Source organism: Magnolia sinica, chromosome 1 (assembly GCF_029962835.1).
Source record: "Magnolia sinica isolate HGM2019 chromosome 1, MsV1, whole genome shotgun sequence".
Classification (NCBI taxonomy): Eukaryota; Viridiplantae; Streptophyta; class Magnoliopsida; order Magnoliales; family Magnoliaceae; genus Magnolia; species Magnolia sinica.
This window is the reverse complement of record NC_080573.1, coordinates 21,501,948-21,524,150: the sequence shown is the minus strand read 5'-3', so window position 1 is coordinate 21,524,150 and position 22,203 is coordinate 21,501,948. Positions and strand designations below refer to the sequence as shown.

At 38.6% G+C, this 22,203-nt stretch overlaps 1 non-coding gene across 1 annotated transcript; it reads left to right on the top strand.

The window, feature by feature from the left end:
* The first annotated feature begins 19,597 nt into the window (after positions 1-19,597).
* On the top strand, positions 19,598-19,700 carry LOC131222123 (U6 spliceosomal RNA). Its single transcript, XR_009159835.1, has one exon. It is a non-coding gene; the product is annotated as a U6 spliceosomal RNA (small nuclear RNA).
* Positions 19,701-22,203: the final 2,503 nt, after the last annotated feature.

The window sequence follows — 22,203 nt, the reverse complement described above, 5'->3', positions numbered from 1 at the left end:
AATGTGACCGGACTGACCTGCAGACTCGCCAAAGTTAAAATGAGCAAATGATGGCATCTTAATTTAAAATGCAATCCTAACTATCCAATTGATGGATTTAATCCACATTTGTTGTGGTTAGGCTAACATGGAATGAGCATTTACATGACTAGGTTAAGAAGTCTAACATGAATTTAAACTTATCATCTAATCCACATTTCATGTAAACATGAAAACATGAAAATAGAAAATTACAATATATCTCAAGTCCAACCGAAAGGTTGGCTCCACCCATAAGCCATAACCATAAAATTACAATATAACTGTTTTAACAAAATTACAAATAACATGAAATAACAAAAATAAAAGGCATCAAAATCATATCGCAGCTACAGGTACTGTCTCATCTATCTTCTCACTCTCCTCTTCATCGAACTCCTCATCAACAGAGTTCTCTTTCCCCCACATCGGACGCAGCCAATCCTAACTACAAATGAGCGCTTCAACCGATTCAGGTGTAAGTGAGCTTCTATACTTGCTTACGAGCCTACTCCCTATACTAAAAGCAGATTCTGAAGTCATAGTTGAAAATTGGAATTGATAATATGTCGCGGGCCATTAATAAGAGCACAGGGTACTGTAAATTATCAGATTTTGTCCTCCACCACTCCAAAATATCAAAATCATCGCCTTTGAATTTTACAACTAAAAGATCCTTCTTGAGATACTCTTCAAGTTCTAATCTAGGCATCCGTATTTGAGTCTCTTTCCGCTATGCATAATAAGACATGAAATCATCTGTTGTGTCTTCTTGCGATTTATCAACTGCAGAAATAAAACCCACATGAGAAGATTGTTCTTTTGCGGCGCACACATACAAATTGTACAATTCACTGACTGCATGAGAAATCTTTTCGGCCTCAGCAACACCCATCGCACCATACTACTTACTACAAATGAAGTCAATCATAATCATCTTGTATCAAGGATCAAGAACAACCACAACACCTATTACCAGATTACACTCTGACCAATACTTATCAAACTTTACCTGCATACCCATGGTCATAAAGTGTAAAAAGTCTTGTCCAGTATTGCCTTTGTGTAAGGCATCTTTTACCTTCCAAAGTTTAGGCAAAAATATATTTGATGTTGGATACTTGCTGCCCGAAAATTTCTTTGTGCTGTTGTAAAAAACAGAAAGGAACTTATGAACTGATTCAGCTACTGACCAATCATCTTCAGAAGGCAGCCAAACATACACACTATCACCCTATGCATAGTGAGAGAATGCAAGTGTCAAATCTATCGCTGAATCCAACATTTCAAAAGTTAAATTCTAGCGTGTCATGACGTCTAACTTCATCATTCTCTGAGTTGACAAATTCAACCGCTTCATGATCTCATTCCATACATGTAATCATGAAGGTGACCCCCATATGTACTTCACACTCTCTCTTATGTTCTCGATAGTGGGATCGATTGTTTTAAGGCCCGCTTGTACAATCAAGTTTAGGATGTGGGCACAACACCTAACATGAAATATCTTTTCACCAAAATACAGGTCACCAGTGGCCCTAAACTGGTTACACAAATTCATTATCACGCTATCATTTGCAGAGGCATTATCTAGAGTAATTGTGGAGATCTTCTTCTCAATTCCTCACTCCATAAGACATCTGTGTATGCAGTCTAAAATCATCAAACCACTATGAGGAGGCACCAGATAACGAAAGTTTATTATTCTCTTTCAAAGCCTCCATTCGGCATCAACATAGTGAGTAGTTAGCGACATATACCCCTTTCATTGATTGGATGTCGTCCACAGATCTGATGTCAGGCTAATTCAGGAAATCGCTTGCGTTACCAACTCTCCTTTCAACTTGACCTTCTCGTCTTCATATATCTTCATACACACCCTCTTGATTATTGTACGAGATACCTTCTCGTATCTGGGGTTAAAGCATCTGGCTAGTCTAACAAAAGTAAGACTCTCTACCATCTGAAATAGTCTTTCATCTGTAATAATTAACTTGGTCATCAGCTCATTCACTAACTCCTTGTCGTACTTGTAGATAAACACCGACGGACCCATTGCAGATTGCGAAAATGAAAGTGTTTGTTGCGTTGCCGCACTTCTCATTTTTTCTGAGACTTTGAAATATGTTTCTTCAACGCTGTGGTTGACCCATCTGATTGCTTAGCGTGCTGACTCTTACAGTGCTTACATTTTATCTTCACTTGGCTATTCTGCAGGGTTACTTCTTCAAAATCATCCCACACTGCCGACCTATTTTTCATTTTTCCCGCAATATGCGATTGTGTGGTACTAGTATCAACGTCGATGGGCACCTCTTCATGTTCAAGACCTAATCCCTCATCTTCAAGGATCATCGGTGATGTAATTGACCGACCACCCGGGGCCGAGGACGGGGTATTAGAAAGACCCTCGCTTTCCATCTGATAGTTGAAATATACTATATCATATTAGCATTAGCAATCTAATGCTAACAGAGTTATACTAAATCCTAAATTAGTTACTCATCCAAGGTTGGATAGATTATAATACTTTCATATTCTCATTTAAACGTCCACATTGAAAATCCGGAGCATTTTCTCGTGCCTCTCCATATAAATTCATCTTACGTTATATTTCAATGCCAAATATCTAAAGCAATGTGAAGATATTTGGCATTGGATATGAAACGTAAGAAACATATCCAGAAAGAAATGAGGAGATGGACCGCGGATCAGGCATGAACATTTAAATAGACTATATGAAAGCATACTATCCATCTAACCTTGAACAGTCCAAAATGGGACAATTTGAGCAATTTATATGCTATCAAAAACACACTATATTTATGTATGGCCACATATAAATCCTCAAACGAATAACTAATTATCTAACTTACAAGTAACAATTAAATCCTAAATTAGTTACCCATCCAAGGTTGGATAGATTGTAATACTTTCATATTCCCATTTAAATGTCCACGCCAAAAATTTGGTAGCATCTCCCCATGCCTCTCCAGATAAGTTCATCTTACGTTACATTCTGATGTTAAATATCTAAAGCAATGTGAAGATATTTGGCGTTGGATATGAAATGGAATAAACATATCCAGAGAGAAATGAGGAGATAGACCGCGGATCAGGCATGAACATTTAAATAGACTATATGAAAGCATACTATCCATCTAACCTTGAACTGTCCAAATGGGACAATTTGAGCGATTTCTATGCCACCAAAAATACACTATATCTATGTATGGCCACATAGAAATCCTCAAACGGGTAACTAATTATCTAACTTAAAAATCACAATCACAAGTCACAAGTCATAATAATAATCTAAGCAAAAAAAACAATAATGAGATAATCTAAGCAAAGAAAGCAATGTGCATATTAAGACTAGAGTACATAGTCAGTAATCAATCTATGGGTTGTTAAATCAACCTGAAATCTGCATTGTAAATCAATTTATCTCAGATGCAAGTCCTTTCACATACAATGCCTGTATGAATATATCTCGTTAAAAAAAAAAAAAAAAAAAAAAAATCTCCCTTGTGTTTAGATTTTCCCCTGCTTTGGCTCAATGGATATTTGAGATCAAAGCACCACCTAAAAAATTATATTGGGGTTGTAGTAGTGAGTGCTAAAAGGTTATCCACATCTTGCATTAAAAGGCCATGGAGCAGCTTCCTTGAAGAAACATTTCTGTAGGATATAAAGAAAGGATTTTGAAGTGACTAGGCACCCAAATACCATAAACAAAAGACAATTTAAATTTCAAATCAACAGGTTAATGCATGAAATACATCAGAAATTTTAAAAGTCGAACTAAACATTGATTATTGTGGAAGGAAATGTGTTAAAATTTACTAATTTATATTGATCATAATTCATGCAATAAAAACTACAACTGTGACGTCCTTGTGGAATTAAAAAATGTAATAGATGCTAGTAAACTAATGATGCTGGTTGACATGTTCTGTCTAGGTTGTTCCAATGAAGCCTTTACAAGGAAACTGAAAAGTATCAACTCTGTTGTTGGGATTTTCCTTTCATTATCCTGATAGGGTAGGGTATATTCAATTATGTGGGAGAAAAAAGGAAATTAGTTCTATTTAAGAGAAACAATTAAGATGATTCAGTTATCGGGTAGACTATAATCTAAGTAACAGTGGTGATTGAACACTACCATTAAAAACTTCTTAGAAGGCACCTTAATGTTTCCTTAGATTTTATTCACCATCCAATATGTTGATAAGTTCACATAAGCCTGAGTGAAGGGGAAAAAAAAAACAAATATCATCTTGATCCAAAACTTGTGGCTATTAATGATCAATCACCACTGTTTCTTATGTTATGGCCCACCTGATAATTGGACCAGCTTAATTTTTTCCCCTAATATCCTAACATGATCTGAAAAAAATGGATAAATAGAGTGAATACTGAATATATACATCAAGGTGGGCACCATGGCAAGGGCCGCACCATCTTGGGTGAGGCCGAGGCCTAACCTAATCCCCTCCCTAGTAGATCACATTCCCAAGTCAGATTGTCAGAGAAGAGAAACTGGAAGGTGTTGATATGTAGAACTTTTGTGAGATGTATCATGGTATATGTATCAGATCCACAGCATCCATCCATTTTTCCGTACCATTTCAAGGATGATACATAAAGGGAGGCTGATCTGATGCTCATGTAAGCTCACTGTTGAAAACTTCTCAGGGCCACATCTGAAGCACTGTTTACATTTAAGATAACTACAAATTGATTATAATAATCAAGATTGAAATCACAAATCAATCATCACCGATACAAAATCCACACAAAGTTCAGTTTGAAGCTGAACCAGACCATTCACAATCCACAACAAACAACCACCCTCCACCCTTATTTCAACTAACCCTGATGAGTCAAAGCAATATACAGACACCAATAGTAGTATAAGAAAACCCAAAAACCTGTAAGTATGCCTAGTCATCAATAAGAGAAAAACTTCTCAATCAGCCAAACCCACTAGCAATCAAGGCAAAACACTATGGGATTCCAGATTTCTTAAAATCTGAAGATTACAGATGACGATCATGGTTGGCCGGACCACCAGCGGGCAGTGGTCATGGCTAGCCGACGATCCTGGGTGGCTGGACCACTAACGGACAACGGCCATGGCTGGCCGACGAGCGAGCCATCTCTTACAAAAAAATAAAAACAAATAAACAGTGGCCGAGTGTGTCCACCTATCTGATGAACGATTGTGAATGGCCGGATGAGGATTGCGAGTTGCCGGTGTTCGGGTAGGGACGACTGACGAGAAGGGTTTCAGGGATTTTAAGGTTCGGGTGCGGGTAGAGAGCGGCGGGTAGGTAGGGTAAAAAAAAAAAAAAAAAGAGGTAAAAGAGATATATATATATATATATATAGGGGAAGGGCAAACTTGTAATTAACTAGTCATTACACCCGGTCCGGTCCGAATCGAATCGGCTCGGATCCAAACGGATTGGATTTCGATTCGATTCAGTCGGTTTTGTTGGTGGCCCGAATCCAATCCGAACAGCATCGGATCTGCCCCTTTGTACTCGAACCTAACCAATCTAGTCTACCAGTCCTGTTCGAATCAGGGCGAATCGGATCAGATCGGATCGGATCCGCTGGATCGCACCCATTTTGCACACCACTAGACGGAAGCGGATTGGCTGGTGTACCTCACTGCTATATTGACATCAGCAAGTTCTATGGGTCTAATCATGAGGTATGTGTTATATCCAAACCATCCATCCATTTGGCATGCTCGTCTTAAGGATTGAGACGAAAAATAAGACAAATCTAACTATCAAGTCGACCACACTACAAAAGGCAGTGGGGGATTGAACGTCTACCATTGAAACCCTTTTTGGGGTCACGGAAGTTTTGGATCAATATGAAATTTGTTTTTCCTCTTCATTCAGGTCTTCGTGACCTTATGAACAGATTGGATGGAAAATAAACGTTATGATGGGCCCTACGAATTGTTTAACAGTGAAAATCATTATCTCCATTGCTATTTTTGGTGTGGACCAGATGATCTTTGGATATGATTCATTTTTTGCATAATGCTCTAAAATAATCTCTAAAAATAGATGAACAGTGTATATATAATAAATACATCACTGTGGGGCCCATGTAACTTTGATCTCCTTTGAACCGTTCGTACAACTCAGATCTCGGTGAGCGTCAGTGCTCGTCTTCGCACGACACGTACCTACAGCAGCTACATAGCTGGTGTGTGGTACAGCAGCCAATCCACTTCCCTTAGAGACGAACGGATAAGCAGTTGCACGGGGGATACTCTGTTGGAGTGTGATCGGTGATACTCGGGCACTCTTAAGTTGCGCATATGACATGTTATTTGATTAAACCTTCTCACTCGTGGAAACAATTTTAAATAGTTTATAGATCCAAAATTCAGAACACTTAATGTAAATATCTGATTAATAAGCATTTATTTATTAAATTTAATACATTGACTGCTCTTAAACATCTGTTAAATATCTACCAATTAGCTATTTAGAAAATCCAATCAATACAACTTTTCATACAAGAACCATCCAAATAAGGCCAACCATTTCCACGATTTAGATTGGCTTATTACATAGCACATGTTCAATTTGTTAATTTCTTAATGTATGTGTTTCAACCTTCGTATTGTAGCTAAATATCAAAGTTTTCTTATCGGCATGAATATAGTGACAAATCTCTTCTTTATTCTTTTGCAATTTCTTGACATGAAAAATTCTTAGGAGATGTTTTTAATGCTCTTTCTCATGATTTATGAGGAATATCTTGCTGAAAATAAATACTAAAAATATTTTAAAAATTAGTAGATGATTTTAAAGTTAAAATATATTGCAATAAATAAATTTTAAATATTTTAAATATTTTTGTATTAGAATTGCAATAATTTAGCAATAGAAGCAAGAAAAAAACTAAAAGTTTAGAGGTTTTAAAAATATTAAGATGTTATGGTGGGAATATTATTTGGTCAATTTTTGCAAAAAAAAAAAAAAAAACCGACCTTTCGAGATTCTCAGCCACGCTTATCATGCTAGGAAGAAAAGCATCTCCTGACATAGCCTAAAACCATATTCCATCGATTTAAAATACCTAAATTCCTTTTCATTTAGGGACAGTTTGGATACTACCAAATAAGTTACTTTTTTTTACTTACAACAGTAGATAAGTAACTTATTTCAGATAAGTAAGTTTGGTTTATGGTTAGTTATAAGTAATTTTTTCACTTAAAAGTACATAATCACTCCAGTTAATTTTTTTAGTTTTTCTACTTTTCACAAGTTGTTGAAGAGAGCCATAAGAGGGACCAAAGAGATGAGAAGTTGATAAATGAGTTGTTTACCAAACATACTCATCTTCGTAATAAGTAAAAACTAAGATAAGTTATGTTATAATAGATGTCTTAAATCAAGTCTGTTACAGGTAGGGCTATACACAAACCGAGCTAGCCTGGTTAACTCGCTCGACTCAGCCCAAAAAAGCTCGACTCGGCCCGACCCGGAACTGAGTTCGGGCCGGGATGGGCCATTTTCTTCAACCCAAAACTGAGTTCGGGCCGAGTTCAAACATGTCTCAATTCGGCTCGACTCAGTCCGAAACCCAACTCGACCTGGCCCGACCCGGCCCTACTCGCCTGTTTATATATATATATATATCCTAAATCCTTATCTTAATCATTTGAGACAGAGAAGTAAGAACGCCGTCCGTCCCTTTGTAGATGGAGCAGGCCCGAAATCAGCCCGAACTTGCCCAGTTGCTGACCGGGCCAAATTCGGGCTGGACATGTTGGCCTGGCAACCGGGCCAAGCCAGGTTCGGGCTGGGTGTGGCTGGTGACCGGGCCAGGCTGGGTTGAGCCCAGTTCGACTCGGATCAACTCGTGTACACCCATAGTTACAGGGCATGTAGATGCAATCGACAGTCTATTCGATGTCATCTTCGATGGCATCGAATAGTGTTCGATCCCATCTGAATTTTCTTTAGTTAGTCACTGGATTAACTGGGCGTCTTTTCAATGCCATTGATATGTGTTCGATGACATTAAAGGTTTGCTCAATGCCATCAAAAGGCTCGATGCAATCGAGATTTTCCCGATGTTTTGTCTCTGGACAGATGAGGAGTTTATATTTCGATGCCATCAATGTGGCTTCGATGCCATCAAAGGATTAGTTTCAATGACATCGAAGACTCTTCGATGCCATCAACAGTTCCCACACAATTTTACATGGAGTTGCGATTTTGTAGGATTTGTTTTCAATTTTGCTTGGGATCCTTCTATAGGCTATACATGTGAGTGTAAGCAGGATTGGGAGGAGATTCAAGGGTTTCTAAATCGTCTAAGGGTTTCAAAAGGGTGTAACAAGGGTGAGACTTGAGATTGTTCGAATCGGGTAAGGTCTTTACTTTGTAATTTCTGCTTTCATAATGATCATTCGTCGCTCTATGCCACAATTTTTTTCTTGAAAGGATTTTTTCACGTTAAATCGTTGTGTTCTCTTTGTGTTTTCTTGGTGTAACTGGAGGATTGATATCATTGATTCATCTGTGTGCTTGTGCAGTCCCCAACAAGTTACTTGTGGCATAAGTAACTTATCTTCAGCAACTTAAGGTCCGAAGGGGCCTTAGTTTAAAACATTTCTTATTATTTAATAATGCAATATTGTTTTACCCAGGAGTGCAACTTAGGTAGGTAGTGTGGGGTTGAGGGTCAACTTGAGCCCAACCCAACCTAATGATTGGTCAACTCATGGTTTGAAGACATGACCTAAGCTCCCAAACCAAAGCCCAATCCAATTCACTGCATCCTTAACCCTAATATGTCTCGAATTGGGTTGAGTTCGTTGATTGAGTCAAGTTGGCCAGGTTGGGTTGGGCCTTACGACTGTCAATGGATGCTACCAGATTAGTGATGAATTGGATTTGATGGACACCAATCACACATGATGGACTCAAAGACATGGTCGGGCCAAGAAATCAATGGTCCATATCTCACAAAAAAAAAAAAAAATTAAAAAAAAAAAAAAAAATGATAGAGAGAGACTTGGGAGGTTTTCAAGAAGAAAACCCTAGGTCGAGTACATCTGCCTGCTAGGGTTCCCATATGTTTCTACATTTTGTTTAAATACTCAAATCAAAGTTGTTGCTTGATTAGGAGCCTTTGATTTGCTAGAATATGATTATTTCATTATACATCTATAATATAGGGTCGTTTGGGTTGGGTCAATTGCTTAAGTCCTTAGCCTGAGCCCAACCCAACCCAGGCTCTAATTAAGGATTTCCAGCCTGACCTCAACTCAACGAAATGCAACCCGAACAAAACTTTGGGTTGGGAGAGTCAGATTTAGTTTGGGATGGCTAGTTTAGCGCCCTTTAAAAAATTGATTGACTACTAATATTTGCCATTGTAACTCTGTCATTATATGCAATAAAGATATGACTTGGAAAGTGTGTGATTGGCTGCACCAAATTAGACTGATTAATCAGGAAATATCATGAATATTTTCATGATTTTGGTGAAACCAAACTCACCCACCCAATTTTAGAGTTTAATTTGGAACCATCAAGGTCCTTTTTGGCAATTTAACTGTTTAAATTGTCCATCATGGGATGGATAATGCTGCAAAGTCCTTCCAGCTATGATCTCAACCAGTACTTTAAATATCGATAATATTGCATTGAGGTCCCTCCTCATGTTGAGTGGACCCACATGTGTAGGCTTGAGTAGTTTTTAGTGCCACGTGTGTGAAGGGTACTTTGGCCAAGCAACTAAAACGAGAGAAAAGGGGCTCATTTTGTTCAGAGAGAAATTTGCAGCAGTATGGGGGGTTTTCTTTCTTGGAGAAAAACCAGGAAAAAGAGAAAACAATGGGTTTTGTAAAAGACAAGATCAAGAGCTCTTTGCATCCGAATTTATGAAACTCCATTGACAACGCTGGTTTCTTTTATTGTCTTCTCCACGGGTTGTGTTGGATATTTTCTACAATCCCTAGTTAGTGAGAATTCATTTATTTCATGTTGCTTGTAATTCACCTTTGGGTGATGTAGTTTGGGTATCCAAGAGAGGTTTCTTAATGATTGTACTTCCATTATTTTGATTATAATATATTTGTGCCGGACTAGGTCCCATGGTTTTTTCCGTCACATCAGAGGATTTTCCATGTAATTACGTAAAAAAATCTTAGTCTCTTGCATCATACATGTTTGATGATTTGATTGTTTGTGTTAGTAGTAATTTTCATCCACTAAATATCTTACATTGTCAATTTGTATGTAGAACAGAAAGTTGTGTGGTTTCCCAATAAGGTTGACTCGATTGTCATGTGGGCTTTGCATGAGTGTCGTATGAGTGCAGGTACCAAGGAGTTGGCAAGTTCGTGACAGTTGGCACCGGGGGTGGTTGGTTCTTTGGGCATCATTTCAACAATGGTGGTGACTACAATTGAGAATGTTGAGAAGATGCGGGATCCTTCTAAGCATTGCAAAAGGGATTGGTCCAATGACTAAAGGTGAGTATGAACTATGGTTCATTGGATGATCGCATTGGCAAGTTGGAGCTTGTCATTGCCAAAGGGTATGAAAGATTGAGGAACTTAAGGGGCTGCATGCCAAGATTGTCATGATAGAGAAGGCAATGACGAATGATGGATATGGTTCAAGGTTCAAAGGAGGTTATAATGCTTAGGATCCTTGACTATAAGTGCTTCAATGGGGCATGGGACACAACGGAGTTTGAGAATTTCTTGTGGCAGATGGAGTGATATTTCAGGGCTATTAGTTTGGAGGATGAAGAGGACAAAGTACATACTTTGATCATGTACCTCATCAAAGACAAAATGCTGCAGTGGTGCATGGGAAGGCCCAGGTTGAGAAGGGTCTTTGAACCCTCAGGAGATGGGAGGAGCTCAAGGAGTTGAAGTTGCAATTCCTTCTTGAAAATGTGGAGTACCTGATGAAAAAAAGTCTTAAGAAACTCCAATACAGTGCATCAATTAGGGTTAAGCAATTCACGACATTGACGTTGGACATTGTGGATATGATGGATATGGAAAAGTTTTTCTTTTTCATGGATGGCCTTTAACCAGGGGCAAAACAGGAATTGCACTGTTATGGTGTGTAAGATCTGGATCTACATTGGCTGCGGCCGAGCTGCTCGTTGAGACAAGCTCCAGCTGGGCCAAGAACACTTTTAAGTCCAAGTCTGCTAATCAGTCCAACAAGGCAACAACAGTAATGGTGGACGAGAGGCAAAGTCCAATAAGGACAATATGATGGAATGAGCATGTCAGTGGGACTGCTTGGAGAACTTTGAGATGATGGTGGAGTACCAGCTTGGTGGGGGAACCAAGTGGCTGATGTCCAAAGGAGGTGGAGTTGGCCTCACCTAAGCCAAAGCAGGTAGCTTCAGTAATTCGACTGGGGGGAGCATGTGTGACTGCATCAGGGAAGGGTTAGGGGTGTGGCCCAAGGACTTAGAGACTTTAGAGGGATAATCTCTTAGTTGTGAAGCTATGTGCTGAAGTGGGGCGACCCAAGGGCTGACTTGTCAAATGAGAAGATGGTTTTGGAGCATTGTTGGAGGATGGAGCAAGGACCACTTACTCCACATGTGCTAGGAGCAGAACAAAACATTATGGTGGTTTGTTGGATCATGCCTAGAGGTTCATCCACAAAGGTGTGATGAGGGCGTCAACACAATAGGTTGGGGAGAATTGTCATGGGTGGGTGGAGATTAACTCATGACTTAGCCATTTCTGGCTCTACTTGTGCATGGTAGAGTTGTGCAGAGATTTTTGGAAAGTTCTAGAGATCTCTAGTGAGTCTTGATAGCTAAGAGAAGTTAGAAGAGTCTAGAAAGATTCTAAAGCATTCTTATCTGCTGATGAATGCCAATTGGTCATTGGTGTAAAGTAGTTAGCATCTTCTTATTCCGATGTAAGGGAGAGGGCTCATTTTGTGACTCTAACTCCTCAATGTTGTGTTTTTCTCTAAATACAAGTTTTCTAATTCACTCTCATGTGCTGTCTTACATTCTCACTAAGTCCTTGAGTTCTAGTTCTTAGTAGTGGAAGTGAGAAATAGGTTGACTTGAGTAGTGTTAGGGTGTTACACAAGTGCACTGTGATGCTTAGCTTAGCGAATTAGCAACTCTGTGATGCTTAGCTTAGCGAATTAATATTGGAAAGAAATTGCTCCTCAGTATCAATCAATGTTGGAAGAATAGTTGATGTTGCATCTTTTTCAGCCCTGACTAGGACAATGTGGTGGCTGAAAAACCCATAAGACCGTCGAACTCGCTTCAACTCGTCTGGGGTCGCACTGAGTCCTCCAACAAGGGTATAAAGGTGGGTTTTATCTGAAAACTCCCACATCTCATTTCTATGGCTTGGGGAAGGAGGAACAAACAGATTTCGAGGTGTCCATTGCCATTTGCTTAAAAGAAAACATGTTTGTTAACACAAGATGTATGAATATTGTTTACGTTTGCTTGACTTCTTCTCATTTCTGTTTTGCCTGATTTATCTGATTTTCCTAGTTTCTCATGAAAATTTCTGATTTTAATATTTTTGAACTTTTTAAAATTTTCTAGTTTTAGTCCCTTACTCGCCTGTTTCGAGCGAGGACTATCAGGTCTGATGATACAACTCGGTTTTGGACCCAGGTGAGTCTGACCGAAACGCTATTTTAATGAACCATTCTAGGCTCCAAATTGAATGACATACTTTTATGTTGGACTTCTGAAGGATGTAACTGTTATATCAGGCCTAGTTTCTCACTATAAATGCTAGGGACTGTCCATAAAATTTGGTCGTTTTCCTCTTGATTTCTGATTGTTTGCAATCCATTTCAACTGTGCATTCAGCTGCAAGTTCAAGGTTCAGATCCAGCTACTTAAGGCTCAAGTTGCCCAAAGTGCTTGTATATGCTCAATGGTACCAGATTCTAGTAGGAATCTTGTCGATATCTTTTAAAACAATTCTCTTATCTTGTTATTTGAAATCCCAATAATTTTTGCACTGTTGTCAGTTGTTAGGCCCTCTGCATAGACTATGGACGCATTAGTAGTTTAATTTGCGAGGATTCAAAGGATCAATCTGGAAAGAAGTCAGAGTTCTGAATTCTCATCTTTTGGGAAACCTGGCTGGAGATAAGTAGGACTTTGACAACAAAAAAGAAGATGCTCAACTAAGTCTACCATTGTTTGGGTTTCTGCTTGTTTGAACGAAATCGTATGCTTGGAGCTTAGGAATTAGGACATCGGAAAAGATATTGCTGATTTCCTTGGTTTATATGATTATTTGCAATGATCAAATGTGAGTCTCTGGAAAATGAATTGGTCCAATCCCTGGCCAAGAATTTCTAAAATCAATGTAGATTGAGCTGCTAAGGAAATCTTGGAACACATTTGGGTGGTGTGCGGAGAAACTGCGAAGGGATGCTCTCCTAAGCTCTAGGAATTTGTTTGAATTCTCAAGCCACGATTGCCACACTTACGGGAGAGTTCTTGCTGTGGATATTAACAGTCACAGGATTCATTTAGAATCTGATACGCTTTCTGTTGTCTCCGTCATTCAAGGAAGAATTAGTTCCGTCAGCGCCTCGATCTTATAAGGAAGCATATTGCTTACATGCTTTGCCTTTTCTCAAGGATCATCAGCCATGTCTTTAGAGAAATTAACTGTTTTGCATACTCTATCTAGCATGGGTGCAGATTCTAAAGAAGAAAATGCCACTGCCTCCATGGTTTGATACTACAAAGGAAAAAGGTGCAGTCAGGAAGATTAGATTTAGGAAAGCAAGGTTGATTTTTGTCAAGTACTCTTGTGAATTCCCTGTTGTTCTGAGGTTTGTCTGGAGTTAATCATGTACGAGTTGTTTTTGGTATTAATATATAGACTCTTATCTACAAAATAAATAAATAAAATAAAATAAAAACATTGAACTGAGCATGCTAGAAGGACTGGAAAACGCTAACTTGCTTAAGAAAACTTTAAAAAAACAAAAAAAACAAAAACAAAAAACACAGCATAGTCCAAACATTTCCAGGAAACACCACATAATTGAACATGAATATCATTTTCAAGGTTGGGATGCTCATATATGTATATTGTCCTTGTCTTTCAGAAACTGAGAGTCATACTTCTTTTCCTGTTTCCATTCTCGTAAGTATTTGAGTATAATAGCTTGAGTTTGGATGCAAAAGTGAATTTAATCTCAAACATTCAATTAAATGAAGGCAAAATGATAAATATTAATGATTTGGAGTTGCCTTTGAATTGCCATTTCATTTCTTTCAAGTGCAACTTGAAAGTAAGGTAATTGCAATTTGGAGCCCACACCCCTCAATATGAATGCTAAGGAAACTAGAATATGCTTATTTCCACTTTATTTGACTCCTAATTTCAATTCAATTAGTCCATCTAAAAGCATAAGCTCCAACATCATAATATTTTGTAAGAGTCACAATATGATGAACAAAATACACCATATTGAATCAATATTACGATACAAATATCTCTTTCTTCCCCTGAGTCTCATAACCTGTCAAGATATTTTCTCAATTGGTACAAATTGTAGATTAATGCATGGCCTTTGAAGGGTGGAATTGGATTAGTGAAGTTGAAGAAATGAACTATAAATCTACAATGCATTCAATGAAGAATATTATTAATAGAGCTTTGCTAATCACTTCGGAACTTGGTTGTACATGAGAGAAAAAGAAGCTAATTGGATCCTCTTTTATGGGATTATTTTCGTGGATTATACCTAGCTTTTAGGTTATCCTGTTTTCCTCTTGCATATACTTGAGGTGAAACAAAACCATCATCTACCATTCAATGGTTCAATATTTTTGTATGGTTGATTTACAAGATCTTTGGAAGTGAGTACGGTGTTTCAAAGACCAACTTATTGGTTTGTTAATATAGGATCTTGTTGGGAATCTTCAGATTGTCCACAATGAACAGAGAAGCTAAAAAAATTTGAACTGATGTAAATTCTCTACCCAAGGTGTTTCTGGCTATCCACAACGTATTATTTTGAGGTTGTGGGTGAGTGTGCATGTGGGGATTTGTTCCTGTGTGGGGCCGTGAAAAGCCTACTTTCATAAGCTGTTATCAGATTATGGTTTTCACAGATACAAACCTAAAAGGCGGGGGAAGAGGAATACTCTTTCTAAGACCTGACTATGCCAATCTTTTATAAACCATGTTTGTTCGTGAAACACTTAGGAATATTTATTAAGTTTCATTTGAGCCAATAGTAATTTTACTTAACCACAGCAACTGACAGATGGGAACTTCCACATATTGTTCTGTTCTTTACACAGTTAAAGCCTCTCATACTTGCTAGTTCTGGAAAATAACAGTAAATATGTACTGAGAAGAATGACTGAGATGACTGGTTAAACTACTGTCCTGTAAGCATTTCTGCAACTTGCAATGCTAGAGCCAACTGAATGATCTTGTGAAGTATATATGTAAGCAAGGCTCACTTTTTGGGAAAAAGATTCAGTGCTTCCTGAAAGGAAATCGTGAGCAATTCACTCTTTGGAGAAATATTTCGATGCTTTGTGAAAGAAAATACCAAACATTTCCTTAATAAGCATCTATGCCACTTTGAGCTTAACTAACTGAGTGTAATCTTGTATGGTGAAAGATTTCCTTATGACTTTACAAGTGTCTTCCAAAATAAATAAACAAAATTTATTAAAGTTCCTAGCTTGGGATTCTCATTATTTTCACTGCAATGCTGTTGTTCTAGCTATTTGTGTAAGTTTACAAATCCTGGTTCACCAATCATTCTAAGGCTCTATCCTCAGTAACTTCACAAGCCTTCATATCCCTTCTCACCAACTTGAGCAAAGTCCATTTAGTTCTTCCCCTCATCCTCCTTTCTGGTTCTTCAATCCTACTCTAAGTTGCATTATCGGCATCATCTCTCGCTTTTGTAGCACATGGTTACACCATCTCAATTGGTTCTCTGTGAATTTTTTTTCTCCTTCTATTGCGGCTACTCTTAGGCTCTACTTTGGATTTATTTATTTAGCTTGGAATCTTCTTCCTGGAAAATCCATACAGAGCTATATATCTTAGAACCATTCCAAAGTCAAAGAAGAGGACAGAAAACAGGAACTAAAAAATAAAGAGTTTAGATTATCAAGTAGTAGATTCTAATACACACCATCTGTAAGAATTTATAGAGACTAGGTGATCTTAGTTTTTTAGAAAAAAGTATAAGTACAGTAAAAATGACAATGGAAAGAGGGAAATTAGGTAAATGAATGAGGTCTCCAGATGTATAACACAGCTAGTTATGACGCCTACTTGTGCTGGCCATTTCCTGGGTTCGAAACAGCTTTATAACACAGCTAGTTATGACGCCTACTTGTGCTGGCCATTTCCTGGGTTTGAATCCTACGAATGGTCTCCTGCTGGAATAGCGCTGCAGGTCATGGAAGCCTGCTCTCTGGGGGGTTCCAATAGTGTGAATCCAACCAAAAAGGGAAAAAGAAGAAAAGAAAGAAAAAGATAAATAAGGGAGAAGCAGACTCCATTATGGAGCTTATGAGGACTGCTCTATAACTAGTCCCTTTAGGTAAGGGGTGGCAATGGTTAGCTATGAGTGTAATAACCCTTAACTTTTGTATGCACACACATGCTTTATTTTTTATATTTATAACTCTATATTTCAATTCAAGTAATTGTTTAGCTGAGTGGTTGAGACCCTCTTGGTTATAGTATAGGTTGAAGGATCGATACCCTCTATCACAAAAGAGTGAAATTTATGTGATAGCAGGTATCAATCCTCCGACCTATACTACCACTCAGCTAAACAATTACTTATGTTGAAATATGGATTTAGCATTTGTTTGAACTTGATATCCATCATTGTGACATTGTGCATGTTGATTTTGGTTACCAGTAACTACCATCGTCTTTCCTTTTGTTCGATTTTTTTTTTGTTTTTGTGGATAAAGGATAGAAAATCATTCAATCGAGGTTTATGATCAGTTTATACTTTGCATGAATATTTCAGGACTTCAAAACTTTGGGGTATTTGCCCATTAAAATCACCCATAGGTTCTAATGTTAGGCTAGATTGGTTGTGTATCCAAATTCTTGGAAAATGAGGGTGGCCTTTGGACTGTAATCAGGGATGTCCATTCATATTGCATGTTCGGGTTGTTGACAAGCTAGTCATTGCAATCACAAACCTTCCGGATCTCCCCAAACCTCCATGCACAACCATGATTTTGTAGAGTCGTAGATTATTTTGAATGGGTCACTGCAAGAATTACCTCTTCTGCAAGGTAGAAGAACATGCTAGAGATACCAACTTCAATATGTTGCATATATATTTAATGAGATGGCATTAGACGTCACGTTGTGGGTGTATGTGCCATGCATTAGTGTAATGTTAGGCAGTAGACTATAATGCATAAAGTCAAGCATGATATGTAATATAGATGATACGTGTAAAGCATTAGAAGTATCAGGTGATGATGATGCATTTGTTGTATTGGAGTTGTTGTAATGCAGGTGAAGGGAATTGAAATGTGATCAGAGGTGTGTAGGGATGTGGCTATGTGGGTTAGTGAACCATTCCCCTATATATATGGATCTACTTCAAGGCATAGTTCAAAAACTCGCTGACCCGACTTGCAACTCAGCCAAGTCAACTCAACTCCGTTCGAGTTTCGAGTCAACCCAAGCCAGATGGAAATCAGAGCTGAGTCAAGTTTTTGGGTTTTTGTAACTATGCTTCGAAGAATGTAAGTAGACAAAATTCCACTCATCTCTGCTACTTGAAACTTGAAGTTTCTGTGTAATTGAAGAGAACTTAATTTATCTAATTAAAAGAATTTAGTTATCAGGATAATTAATCTTAATTATAAAGAGAATTCAGTTCTAAGCACAGGTGATGGAAATTACATTTCAATATTGAGGGCCTGTTTGGATACCACTTAAAATGAGTTCATCTCTTTTTTCTTTTTCTTTTAATTTGTAGTTATGTATTAATCTACATAAATTAGTGATAAAAATATTGTTCAAGTTAAAATTGCAATAACATAGCGATAGAATGAGATTTTCAAAATATTGAGATATTATCGGGATAATATCCTTTGGTCAATTTTCTGGAAACATATTGTGAGGTTTTGAGAATCTAAGCGATATTTATATCACTGTAGGCAGGAAAGTGTTGTCTAACATTGTTTTTTTTTTTTTTAAGCACACGCGCACACACACACCCCCACACACTCACGCCATAGTGGGATTTCACCACCTATGGCTACTCAAACCCTCAACCAGGTGTTGAAACTCCTAAGAGTCTACCACCGGAGTAAGAGTCTAACATTGTTTAAAACCATATTTGTTTTCTTTAAATTACCTAAATTCTCTTTCATTTTGTCTAAAACCCTTTTCCTATCTTTTAATGCAACTCTTTAGCGAAGAGTACTGCAACTTAAGCTAGTTCAACCCATGGCTTGACCCAACTTAAGACCTAACCTGAACCCCCAAACCCACGCCCAACCCGATGCAGCGCATCCTCAACATTAATCTATCTCGGGTTGGGTTGGGTTGGGTTGGGTTGGTCGGTCGGTCGAGTCGAGTTGGTCCAGTTGGGTTGGGCACTGGTGATGTCAGTGGATCCTACAAAATCAGCAATAAATTGGCTTTGATGGACCCATAGACATGGTGGGGCTAACAAATCAGTGGTCCATATTCTACTCAAATCTCAGCTGTTCATTTTAAAATTTTCATATCCAACGGTTATCGCTTGACTGGGAGCCTCCAATAGCCCAGCCTGAACCCGACCCAGTCTCATCCAAACCCAAACAGCCTGACCAATTTTTGGGCCGTGGCGAGTGGGGTTCAGTTTAAGGTCGACCCACTTTGTACCCCTGGTTTGCCATTGTGACCATCTTTTTCTCTCATCATATGCAGCAGAGATATTATCTAATTTGGAACCATCATGGTCCTTTTGGTGATCTAACTGTTTCAATGGTCCATTGTAGGACAGGTATGATGCTGCAAAGTCTCTTTTAGCTAAGATCCCAATCGTCCAATAGGTCAAGATACTTGTGTAATCATTTTAAGGAGCATCCTTTTTTCTTTTTCTTTTTTTTCTAATATAGATCTTTTTATTTTGATTTATCACATGCTCCATCCCACAAAAGCTCATTTATCTGTGAAGTGTGTGTTGAATTTAATATCATAAATGTGTTAGTGCAAGCACACTAATCCAGTGGGCCCCATCACACTGATCCTACGGACCAAATCCAGGCAATCACACCCATTCATGGCTAAAAATATAAATGAGCAATGGGCCACATTGGACGAGAAAAATCCCCGGTAGTCACATAATAACTGTGCTTGGGGGTTATGGCCCTTCTCGGTGAGGCGGATGAGATAATGAACGGTTCAAATCTCATTCATTTTGCCTCCCGGCTACAGCTTTAGATGGAGAAGCCTATGTTTTCGCGCAGAGTAGGATTGTCCCACATCGGCAAGTTTGTAAATATTTATATTGTTATAAATGCATGCTAGGGTCAAAGGAATGTCTCTTCGGAGACATCCGATAAAATTGGAACGATACAGAGAAGATTAGCATGGCCCCTGCGCAAGGATGACACGCACAAATCGAGAAATGGTCCAAATTTTTTTTACCATTTTTGGTCATTTTGATGGACGGCTTGGATGCCCACATGCATTAAAACGGTGGGCCCAAATTGATGGATTGCTTGGATATTCCGAAAGTTTCTATTTTGTTCACTACATGTCAGTGGACCCACTGATTTTGGACCTGGGCATGCTCATATTGGTGGGGCCCACTCAATGGATGGCTTGGATGTTCCACAAGTGTGCCATTGTGGGCCATGGTCTCTCCATGTTGGAACTTGGGACTCATCCTATCAAATCCAGATAATGGAGGTGTGGGCCCACCTATCCCAACCAAAGATTGAAGAATGCTGTTTGCATATACTTCATCGGACGATCATATGCATTCCAATATGTATGCCTTGGCAATCCCAGTTTCCAATGGGCCAGGCCCAGAACTGTTTAAAACGTGAAACGAGCGTGCAAGCTGAAATTTAGGTCCGATCATGGCCCGTAGCAACTACATGTATGCCTGGATTTGCCTTCAGCTCAGACGTCAAGTAAGCAAATCTGATAGGCCCAACTATAGGCCCGGCAGGCCCATCTTGAGCTGAAGCCAACTAGCCTTCGTGCCGACCTGCTTCATTGAAGGCCATGTTGCCAATGGTAGGTTGGCTGGACGACTTGCTTAGCCAATTCCGGGTCACTCGCATCCAACGGGCCTGAAATTATGCATTTTATGTGAGTGAATCTAACATTTACCATCCCTTAGCCAACCCATGACTGCCAAGTGTCCAAAAATGGGCTTAACAATCAATCAAAGCATGCCACCTAATATTATCCTTCAACACTCGCGCAGGGATGGATGTGACGAGGTTGATCACCGACCTCCTCAAGGGGATAATTAATAGAATCAAACTTTCTAAAAACGCGAGCTACTATAAATAGTAAACTTACTATTTTATAGACGGTCATGATTTCTAGCTTCATGGTTTTCAGCTAAAAATAGTAAGTATCTAATTTGGCATAACCATGTTATTCTCTTAAATTTTCTAAGCCCTTTTCATGCTGGGCACAACTCCTAAAGCTCAAATGATTAAGAGTTATGATCGAATTAAAATTTACTATAAATAATAAAAATGAAATTAAAAAGGATTTTTGACCGTCAATACGATGGAATCTCGCAAATCCAGCAAGGGCAACCCGACATAGTGAGTTGGTTGGCTAAAGTAGCTTCTCTTACCACAAAATCATATAATGTACGGCAAATAACTTATTCCAGTTTGCTAGATATGCCTATTTTAGGGTTTTGACGGTCCTAAGATGGACTGGAGAAAGGCGAAAGTGAAAGTGTCCGCGCGCGACTTGCTCACATCAAACTTCCTATTATTTATAAAGATTCCATTGGCTCATTTATAAATACCTCATTTCTTGCTCATTTTTACAGTTTTTAACTTTTGAGGGTGAGAGAGATAAGAGTAAGATCTTTGATAAACTTCTCTACTAAGGAGTGTTAATTCTCTTCTTTCTCCTCTTAAATCTCTCGTGCACACAACAATTTCAAGTGGAATTTCTACTCTTTTCTTACTTCGATTATTTTGTGTTGCCATAATATCCTTCTCATACACCTCCTTGTTGTAATTTCCTCACTCAATGTTTGATTTGTGTCTCGATAAATAATTAGATCCTGACATATTAGAAATCGGAGATCATTTAGGGTATGTTTGGATACCACCAAATAATTTACTTTTTCTATTTACAGCAATAGATAATTAAGTTTGGTTTAAGTTTGGATACCAAACTAGCTTGGATACAGCAATAAATAGTAAGGTTTGTACAGCAATAAATAATTTACTTTTTCTATTTACAGCAATAAATAGTAAGTTTGGATACCAAACTAGTTTGGTGACTCAGTTACTTTGCCATTGTTGTTGCTCACCAACTGTTCGATAAAATGCCTCAACGAAATGTGGCTGGTGGCAAGGAAGGTTTGACTGGTGGCAAGGAAGGTTTGGTTGGTGGCAAGGTGGCAAGGAAGGTTTGGCTGGTGGCAAGGTGGCAAGGAAGGTTTGGCTGGTGGCAAGGAAGGTATGTACATGAAACAAGTACTTTTTTTCTTTTTGTTTTTTTTAGTTTTTATGTTACTTAGAAGGTGTTTGAGAAAATACCTGTAAAACCATTGCCTCTGTTTGTAAAACAGTGAGATTTTGAAGTTGCAGTTCAGGTGTTTGTGGAAATGCCTCAATGGCGAACTCGGCTGAATCTTGGCTCGAAGTCGGCCCGAGCTGCTGACCAAACCGAGCCGAGCTGGCCAGTCAGGCTCGAGGACCGAGCCGAGCCGAGTTCGAGCTGAGGCCAGCTCGACTCGGTTCGACTCGATGTACACCCCTAGTTATGACACCTACTTGTGCTGGCCATTTCCTGGGTTCAAATCCTTCCAATGGTCTCCTGCTGGAATAGAACTGCAGGTCATGGACACCTGCTCTCTGGGGGTTCCAATAGTGTGAATCCAACCAAAAAAAATTTTTGAAAAATGAAAAAGAAGAAAAGAAAAGAAAAAGATAAAT